The sequence below is a fragment of the Capsicum annuum genome, chromosome 3, assembly GCF_002878395.1.
Source record: "Capsicum annuum cultivar UCD-10X-F1 chromosome 3, UCD10Xv1.1, whole genome shotgun sequence".
Classification (NCBI taxonomy): domain Eukaryota; kingdom Viridiplantae; phylum Streptophyta; class Magnoliopsida; order Solanales; family Solanaceae; genus Capsicum; species Capsicum annuum.
In genome coordinates, this window is record NC_061113.1 from 236424758 (window position 1) to 236436095 (window position 11338).

The following is an 11338-nucleotide window of genomic DNA, read 5'->3' on the forward strand; positions in this document are numbered from 1 at the left end:
GCTTCGGTGGAGGACAAGATGCGGAAAGGAAGGCTGAGATGATTTGGGCATATGATGAAGAGGGGCGAGGATGCCCCGGTTCGAAGTTGTGAGAAGCTAGCGTTGGATGGCTTCAGAAGGAGAAGAGGTAGGCCGAAGAAATACTAGAGGGAGGTGATTAGACATGACATACAGCAACTTCAGTTTACTGGGGACATGACCCTAGATAAAAAGGCATGGAGGCCGAGGATTAGGATAAAAGGCTGGTATTAGTGTGTGGGTTGTAGTTAGCAGTCAGAAGACTTCTTGTCTAGCCGGATTTAGTAATCATAGGACAGTGTACATAGGTGTCTTTGGGATGTGAGTGTATGCCACTACTAGGTGGGTGTACTATTTTCTATTACTTAGTTCTTATTTTCTTATTCCGTGTTGCTCTTATTTTCCGTATTTCATATTTCTATGATTTTATTCTATTATTTCCTATTCTCTATTTCAGTTATGTCATCTATCCCCTTATTTATTATCCTTTATCTTGAGCCGGGATCTATCGGAAACAATCTCTCTACTTCTTTGGAGGTAACAGTATGAATTGCGTACATCTTATCCTACTCCAGACCCCACGCTGTAAAAATACACTGAGATTGTTGTTGTCGTCAGGTGAAAATAAAAAAGGAATGATTCTCTAGACTTACGTACATAAATGATCTGTCTGGTCATTGTATCAAAATGTTGGTAACAACTGTCACATTCATATAGACCCTTCATAAATAAATTCTCTTCAATGTGTTAGACACAAACAATACAACCCGTTCCGACATGAACAACGTGCAATAAGCATCTGTTGTTACTTCAAAAATGAGAAAAATTGATAATGGCCAAACGTACATATTCAGAAGATTACTCGATACAATTAATAATATTTTTTTAACTGTCTCTATCCAATATAAATGTTAATCAAGTTGTTGTGAGTAGTTAATGTGTTCTTAGCGAGATGAATGATAACACTTCAATTTGTACGGTATAAATCAATGCATTATTTGAATAACTAATGCATCATTTTGATATATTTCATTTATTCAAATTTATATAACTTTTTTTTTTTTGAAACATTCGAAAATTGTGGACACCATTTCACTATTGATATTATTTTCTACCATTTCCATAAATTAAAAATAAATAAATTATATAACTATAACATTTCAACCACTCCTTTTTCTTCACTATAAGTATATAATAGATAATTCAAATTAATATCATAAATATATGTACGACCATAAAATTATATTTAAAGTTGAGTATAAGGAATGATATCCTTAAATTATATTTAACATAATATTGCTAAATCATATTAACACGTCTTTATATTGAAATACTCTTTAAAAATATCAATTACGATAATCCTTAAAGGTTTTGAGGATTCAAGTAACATGTACGGCTAATTTCATAACCTGGTTTAGACTCACACACGAATCGTTCGTTTATTGGTGCTTCGAAATCAATTTAATCACTATTATTCTTAACCCACTTATTATATACCGCTAGCATTGATAAAAAAAAACTATCTAGTAATTTTTTGTTTGTATTGAAATTTAAATCTGATACTTTATTATTCTTAACCCACTTATTATGTACCACGCACACCTTTAGAATGATTCTCTACATAGATCTCGGGTTCAAATTTCTCTTGGTGTGGAATCGCCGAGAGCACTTTATTCTAATATAAATTTTTTTGATGTAAATTTAAATTTAATCAAACTTCAATATAAATAATATTAAAGATAACTAAAAAAAAATGATTTTCTAGACTTAGGTACATAAATGGTCTATCTGGTTAATGTATCAAAATATGCCTAACACCATTCGTAAATAAATTATCTTCAACGTGTTAGGCACTGATAATAAACCCCATTGTGACATGAACAATGTGCAATAAGCATATATTACTTCAAAAATGAGAAAAAATTGATAATGGCCAAATTGATATTCGGAAGATTACTCGATACGATCAACAAAAAGAACTTTTTAATGGTCTCCATCAGATATAAATAAGTTCATTAAGTAGTTGCACATTTAGGGGTGGTTTGATAGAATATGTACGAATAATATTAAATAAAGTGTATTAATAATGCTTATATTATTAATGCAAATATCAGTAATACTAGAATTAGTTACATATATATTAATTTTTTTTTTATATATATTTAGTTTGATGTATAAAAGATACTATATATTTATAAAAATTTATAAGAAGGTGCTTGTTTATCGAATTTTACCCTTAAAAATCGAATTGTTTCAACGGATTTATATCTTGAAAGAATCAATTCAAGAAACTTGATGTGATCAATTAATTGGTCATGGTCCAGCCATCTTAAATCCCAAATGATAGTAACTTTAGGAATCATAACAATTGAAGTCCAGTTACGCACTGTTTTATAAGTAATATTTTATGTTCTTTTTCTACCATATTAAATCGTGATTTTGGTATAAAATAAACTATATCCAAATTATAAAATATGGATATAAAAAATAAATAATGACCAAGAATATAGGTTTGATGAAATTTCTAACCTTATGGGAAAAAACAAATAATGTTGATTAAGTTGAAGGAACAAGATACAGAAAATATAACCCTCTTTTTGTCATGATAAAGTACAAAAACAATGACAGCAACTTTTTTATATAGTGGGAAAGGAACAGGGATTGTGAGATGGTGGAAAAAGAAAGCGAAAAAATTATCAAAGGGATAATTTAGCAAGTTAATACATGTGTTGAAAGTCTTTGTATTATTAATATATGAAAAATAATTTATTACTAATTCACACCTCAATACACAATAAAGTATATAACTAATACAAGCATTAATTATGTATAGTCTAAAAAATAATACAATAAAAAAATATTATTCATACACAAAAACTAATACATATATTATATTTTTATCACACTCTACCATACTATCCCTAATTTCTTTGTACAAGTACAGGTTGGTTTGATGTTTAGCCGAATGCAAAAAATCTATTAAAAAAAAGTAAAATAAATTTTCAAACTTTGATATTTATTGCGTACTTTTGTTTAAAATAAACAAAAGCTAGAACGTGGCAAATTCATTTTAAGGCAAAAAAATATTATGAAGCAAATTATAGACGTAATACGGCATAAAATAAAATATAAAAATTAATTTTCTGGCTCCACAAGTGTAGAAGTTAATCGTGATTTTTTCACTTAATTGCGTTCATTTAGGGGCATAATTTATTGCTTAATTGTGTTGTTTAAAATGAATTTTGTGCTGAATTGGGTATGGATGAGTCAGATTCTTTTGAGTTGGGATCGACTTTTTACGTGGATCGATAAATAAAGATTATGTGTTTATAATTATTTAATTAAATATCATATAATTTGATCTAGATATTCAATTTTGAAGTAAGGCGAAAAATATTATGAATCAAATCATAAACGTAATCCAACGTTAAATAAAATATAAAATTTAATTTTCTGACCCCACAAGTGTAAAAGCTAATCACGATTTTATCACTTAATTGCGTCGATTTAGGGGCATAGTTTATCGCTTAATTGTGTTATTTAAAATGAATTTTGTGTTAAATTAGGTATGGATGAGTCAGATTCTTGAGTTGGGATCAAATTTTATGTGGATTGATAAATAAAGATTACGTATTTATAATTATTTAATTAAATATCATAGAATTTGATCTAGATATTCAATTTTGAAGTCATTATAAACAATCAATGTGATTTTCTTTTGAACAAGCTTTTGTTGTTCGTTATTTAAGATAAAAGATATGTATAATTTTCAAAATTGATATTGTTGGATCAAAATAATGTGTTCTACAACTAAAAAAAATTACAAAATCTCCATTTATTTTCCTCTCGAGGGCTTCTAATTCATATTTTGTACTTAATTTGTATGCTAATGATAACATTAGCTTGCTACAACGTCGTTTGTTACACATTATTAATGATAATGTTAATAAGATTAGCAATATAGGGAGTTTGAAGTTTTGATCATCAAATATATCTCACTAAAATTATCATTTAGTTGTATAAAAAAACGCTGGTATGTAGTTTTAATAGTGTATTGATATTGAAGATAAAGTTCAGAAATTTAATGATGTTATCATATACAAGTGAAAAAAATAAATTCATACATATAATTCAAACAAACGAGCAAACGAGAATAACGTTACTGTTGAAAGAATATGATACAATATTAATATAAGCCTTAAGACAAACCTTCTGACGTTATAAAATATAATTCTTAAGATAAGTTTTTATTTATTTATTTATGATAGCTAACATGTTTATTTCTAAATTTCATTATTTATGTTGTATGTAAGCAGTAAGTCGAATTATACAAAAAATAAATAAAAAATCCATGAAAGTAAATACTGCAAATTGATAAAATTAAACTATTCAACATCAATACCAGTGATTGTTTGATCTGCATAAAGCCACCGAGTGATGTTAATGTAAAAATTATTTTTATATTATGAAAAATAAAAGAACTGTGTACTTTAGAGATGCATTAGTCTCTAATGTGAGAATAATATATTTCGAAAAAAGAGTCAAATGCCCTAAATATATTAGAAATAGCTCCAAAAATATTTTTCAAATGCCTCAAATATATTAGAAATATCTCTAGAAGTGTTGTTCTTCCGCATATTGAATCAAAGATGTCCTTTAATTATTTATTTGGATTAAAAATGCCTTTAAAATTAAATCCAAGCATCCATTCTTTTAACAGAAATTGATGTGTAATAAATAGAATTTTAATTGAATATAGAACTTTATTTTTGTTGGTCCATATATAATTAAACTCAAATTCATACCAATTCAACTTATTAACTCAAAGGTGTTTCTAGATTAACCTTTGGTAGAAGAATATTTTGAAGTTAGAAACTTTATATTTGTCATTTTTACTTTGTAGACGTAAGTCTAAAATTGTACATGAGATAGATAGACTTTCAGTCTTTTAACTTTTGTGTATTCTTTAATACGAATGCAATCATTTAAATTTTTTTTGGTTTAAGATTCATGAAACAAGATGGATTATATTAAACTCAAGGCGTATTAGTGTAATAAATATTGTGTATTAATATACTTAAATTATTTTTTTAAGTATAATAAATATGAATTTAGTTAAGTCTAATTCGTTAGATTAGTTCATTGATTTGGGGAACAAATGATTGACCCGCTTGTTAAGTTCAAAATGTCATTTTATTCCGAAGGTTCAATTTGGGTCACATGTTAAATGAAGCGGCACACTAAATCAAAGGAAAGAGTTAATAGAATCATGCCACGTGTCATGCCTCAAATTTCATTGGGGCAGACAGGCACTCATAGCCTTAAAAACCCTAGTGTACCAATCTATAATCCTGTACTTCTCATTCGTGTAACTATGATAACCACATGTTCTGCCGTATATGGATATAATGCATCGATGAGAATAAATGCAAGCCCAAAACTACATATATAAGATTTGGACGTTGAGACCACAACATCTAAAAGACAAGACACTATCCAGATAAACTTTACATTGGTCTACAAAGCCTCTAAAAGATACATAGACTTAGTTAAGATTGAGACAAATCACTGTCTTACAAGAAATTACTGTACAATACCAAAACATATATAACCGACTTGAAAAGCCCCGAGTCGCCGAATATCCTGTACTCCTACTTGGGAGTTGTATTTGGTGAAGCATCCGTGCCTGCAGCATGAAATGCAGGTTCTCCGTGAGAGACGTCGGTACGAAAATATGTACTGAATATGTAAGGCTGAAAGTAATTATATCACAAAAGTTCAAAGAAAATCAGGTACAAGTATATAAATAGTGCAAATAGATCACCATTATATCTACCAGTGAGAGCATTTACATTACATTTTTTTTTCATTTTACCTTTCTTACTTTATAATCTTTGTAAATCATGTGATACAAATGAATAACTGATCAGTGATAAACACACAAATTGGGATCGACCCATGTTGGGCTTAAGCCCTTGAGCTGACATCCATATATAAACAGATTGGGATCAGCCTATGCTAGGTTTATGCCCCCAAGCTGCCGCCCATATATAAACAGATCGCATTACTTAGGTGGTTTGTAAGAGGGATAGTTTTATGTACCTTGGGTCTATGATCCAGGAGAATAGTGAGATTGATGAGGATGTCTCTCACCGTATTGGGGCAAGTTGGTTGAAGTGGCGGCTCGCCTCGCGAATTTTATAAAGAAGGTGTCTCCCAAGCTTAAAGGCAAATTTTACAGAGTTGCAGTCCAACCGGCTATGTTGTATGGAGCGGAGTGTTAGCCTGTTAAGAATTCTTACGTCCAAAAGTTGAAGGTGGCAGAAATGAGGATGTTGCATTGGATGTGTGGATTCACGAGGGCTGACAGGGTTAGGAATGATGTTATTCGGGAGAAGGTGGGAGTGACATCGGTGGAGGATAAGACTCGGAAAGTGAGGTTCAGATGGTTTGGGCATGTGATGAGAAGTGGCACGGATGCCCCAGTTCGTAGGTGTGAGAGGTTGGCCTTGGATGGTTTCAAGCAAGGTAGGGGTAGACCGAAGAAATACTGGAGAGAAGCAATTAGACTTGACATGGAGCAGTTACGGCTCACTAAGGACATGACCATCGATAGGAAGGTTTGGAGGAAGAGTATTAGGATAGAGGGTTAAGGTATGTGGTCTAGTCATAGGCTATAGCTGGGAGAGTTTGATGTAGCTTGGTTGGTAATGTTAGGATTGGGGGGAGGGGGATGTCCTTCGTTGGTCAATGTACTCTATTTTTGTGGTTGTTGTATCACTGTTTTTTAATCATGTTGTATGCTTACGAGGTTTGACTATGGTCCTTTGTCTTGAGCCGGAGGTCTATCGAAAATAATCTCTCTACTTCTTCAGAGGTAGTGGTATGAACTGCGTACATTCTACCCTCCCCAGACCTCACTAAGTGGGAATATACTGGGTTTGTTGTTGCATTACTTAGTTTGGTGGTCTTAACGTTATTGTATTTTGAAACAACAATCTACCAGTAAGAGATATGTGAATAAACACTTACTGCAATAGCAATAAGGTAGGAAATTATTTGTACACAAATGAAATATTTAGGAGTTGAAAATAACACATGGGTCTTATTTGACTCGAGGAGAACTCCAAAGACTTGCTAGTGAAAGTAAGAATGCAAACTTGATAATAGACATGTAGTGAGGTATTTCAATATATTATGGAGTGAGGATAATGTCGTGAGCTACATGAAAGATCATGCACTGCCACTATGTATCATTTGCTATAGGAGAAACTTTAGAAGCTTACTTTGTAACACACGTGTTGAATTTCATGTCAAAGAATGCGAAATAGAGTGGTCTTGCATACTTTGTTATATAACTCTAATATTAACCCAAATTAACGTCCTGTCTTTTGGATTACTTATTTATAATAAAGTATATGGTAAAACTAATATTAATAACTAACCAACACATTTGAGTTAATTAACTTTACCAAAATAGCAGTTGGGTAGTAAGCCCATAATTTATCAAATCACAAATGGTATTTTAACCCCTTTCTCCTCCAACTACATCCACATACCATACAAATTCTTATAAGATCTCTCGAAACAAATTTGACTTCATTACACCCTCAATACAATACACAAAATAGAATGGACAGTAAACATATACAATACTTGGTTTGATGGTGTACCATTACACTCTTCTTTCATATTTCAATACAAACTACTCACATCTTTCCCCAACATCAACCCGACAATCCCCAATATATACACATAAAAAGTCCACAAAAAATCCCAAAAATTTCTTTAGCATAGCAATAAAATTTAAACTCATCATCCTTTGAATTCTTAATAGCAATACATCCATAATTTTTTACTCAAGCCCATACATAAGGAGGATAAAATGGAGCATCCACCTTACCTCAAATTTCTGTAATTTATCTTTTTAACTTGAACTCTTCAAGAACTTGAATTTTTCTTCACACTTCAAACCAAATAAGAAAAGAGAAGTCTCTTAATAACAAAGAAAAGTGAGCAGTAAGCTTGTTTTATATTCTGCCTTGTACTTATAACTAAGCATGAATAGAGTATTTTTCTGATATTTCATGAAAGAATTAAGCTAAAATCATAAGTCTTTTCACTTATCTTGAAAAAGGTGAGGTTTTCTTCAAGAACCCTGGAAGGGATTTTAGGACTGTTGTTCTAAGCCTTGATGGAAAAGGGAGAAGTTGAAGTTAGAAGGGTGAAAATGTGTTAAAATGAGTAAAACGACTAGCTATATTGATTTTATATTGAGCGCTCTAGAACCTCTCTCTTTTAATTTTAGTTTCAGTCACAAATCATTCCAAGTAGGTGATGCACCTACTTAAGGGTTCAAGCTGCTCAGGAGGTCAAAATAGGCGATGTACCTACTTGCTCTATTTCTTGTTGGACTCAAATAAATTAGGCCTTGGCAGATTTGAGTGTTGGGACTTTTCTCCATTTATTTTGTTTATTTAGTTTGAGCTCAAATGAGTACATTGATATAGGCTCAAATCAGATTCATAGACTTGGGTCCATTTAACTTATTTCATATAGCTCAAGTAGTTGACTGACCTACTTGCTTAGTTAAATCAAGCAAGGATTTCAATATTTTATTTCATTTTTAGTTCTTAATCCATTTAGTTTAACTTAAAATTTATACACACTTGATCACTTTGAGATTTAAACTCAAATACTAGCTCACGATATGAAGTTTAAATAGTTGTATCGATGTTAACTTGATCGTGTTACATCAAAACGTACGAAGAGTATCTAGAAATTCACTTACACCATCAATATTCGCATAACAAATATAGTCCATTACCTATACCACAAGGCTATATCAATGTCCATATAAGTAGCACAAGTACACACAAAATATTGGGGGTTATACCACGTGTCAAAATAACATATCGTGTCAAGCTAAATCCAAAGCCAATAAAAATATGTCATGTTTACAGGTGATATTTTTTGACCAATCAATTATTGACATGTCACTTAAATTTGTTGGCTGAAAAAAGACTAGCCTCATCACAACTGCTCCATTCTACAACTATAAATACGAATCTATACAATTTTAAAAATAAATCACAATTCTAACAATAGGCAAGATAAATCTCATGGATCAAAGACCGTAGCATTCAAGCAATCAAATTCAATTACAAGTCAAAATCAAGACCACTAAAAAATAATGTTTAAGTTTTTAAATTCAAGTATAAGTTAAGATAAAGCTCAAAAGTCATTGAGTTCTAGTACAAGTCAAGTTCAAGCTCAAGCTCAAAAACCCCTGAGTTCGAGTAAAAGTCAAGTTCAAGTTCTTCAAGATTCAAGATCGAGCTTGAAAATCATTGAATTTATATTTACAAAAAAGAATTAGAAGATATATAGTGATTGCAACACTCATATATTGAAATCAAATACTGTGAATATTTTTATATTTTTTTGTCATCGCAGATTTTATTGTCTACAATAAATCTCAAAAAATGATTATTAGAAGAGAAAAGAAAATTTAATATTGATAGTTCAAATTTCAATTTCATATCAATAGTTTGATAGTTCGAACTGTTATAGCTCAACTTTTGATTACTTGTACAAAAATTTAAATTATTGCACCCACTACCAGAAATTAGATCTATGGTGACGGTTGCAAAACCGTTGCAATAGGCCAAATAACCGTTGCAATAGGCCAAATAACGGTTCAACAAGCGTCTCATAGGTGGGTGTTGCTATAGGTCTATGGCAACGATTTTTGCGACGGTTGTATAAGCCGTCGCCATAGGTAGAGCTATAGTGACGATTTCTTACAACCGTTGCCATAGATAGGCCTATTGCGACAGTTATTTTTTGACCTATTGAAACACCTATTTTTATCTATTGCCACGGTTACGATTTACGAACCGCCGCAATAGATTCTATTGCAACGGTTACAAACTATCACAATAGATTCTACTGTGACGCCTTTGTTATTCTGTTGCAACGTTTTTTGAATACCTATTACAACTATTTCATCACTTGTTGGGATGCCTATTTTCATCTATTGTAACGGTTACGAGCCGTTGCAATAGATTCTATTGCAACCACGTTAAACTGTTGCAATAGATTCTATTGCAACGACATTAAACCGTTGCAATAGATTCTATTGCAACGACATTAAACCGTTGCAATAGCATCTATTGCAACGCTTTTGTTATTAAATTAAAATGATTTATATAAAGTCATATTAATGTAAATTTTTATTTATATACTTAATAAATTATAACACAATAAATACACATCACACAACAAAATCATTAGTTAATAATCTCATAATTCAAATATGCAACAAACTAGTAATTTAACCCAAAAGTAAAATGTAATCAAGTCCAAATGATTTGTTAAGTTTTTACATACTAGCAAGTTTCAAGTCACGATAAGTTTTAAAAAAATCAACACAAAACTATTGATATTAGAGCATTTATCCACAACCCAAAAATCTTCTCAAGTATGGTCAATGTTTTCATCATTTTCTTAATCTCTTTCTTTATTTTGGATACCTGTAAATAGGGAACGAATAATATAAATTAACACTTAAATGACAACATAAAAAGGACTATTCCCCAACAAAATAAGTACATAAACCACATATAAGTTAGCTAGTGAAGAGGCAAATCAACCAATCATGGTTAGAAAGAAATACAAACATTCAAATGTGGAGATGATATAACTTAAAGAACAATGCTTATTTCCTTATGAATATGTTTCTTCTTACTTAGTTTCTTCTTAAAGAACCTTTTTTTTGAGAAAAATTAATTGTCTGAATTGACAGCAAACTTAGAAATGTTTTTTCCTTGTAAATGTTATTTCTTAACTTTGTTTAATTTAATGTAAAGAAAGGTACAAAACTTTGAATTGTTGATTTTGTTCATGGAGCGGATGAAAAGCCTATTGAACAGAATACTGCTGACTTTATCATTCAACAAGCCAGTCTACACCCAGGAAAGGTTACTGTTGTAACTTTGGGTCCCCTAACAAATATAGCACTACTAAATATGTAATCTTTCAATTAAAAAGTACTAGATCCATTCCAGTTGATGTGGCAACATATCCTTTTTAGTCTATTCCGAGAAGAATGTAGTTTCTGAATTCGGGAATTAGTCCTTTTTAAGTTATATCTATAGAATGAACCTTAAGCAAGCATGATTCATCCCTCTCAAAGTAGTTCTCTTGTCTAGTTCAGTCTGTAATTTTTTTTTGCCACAAAAAACAGCAGGACAACAGATACCCAATCAGCGTAGTTGATTAATTGAACTCAATCACACATATTTAACAAGTCTGAGCA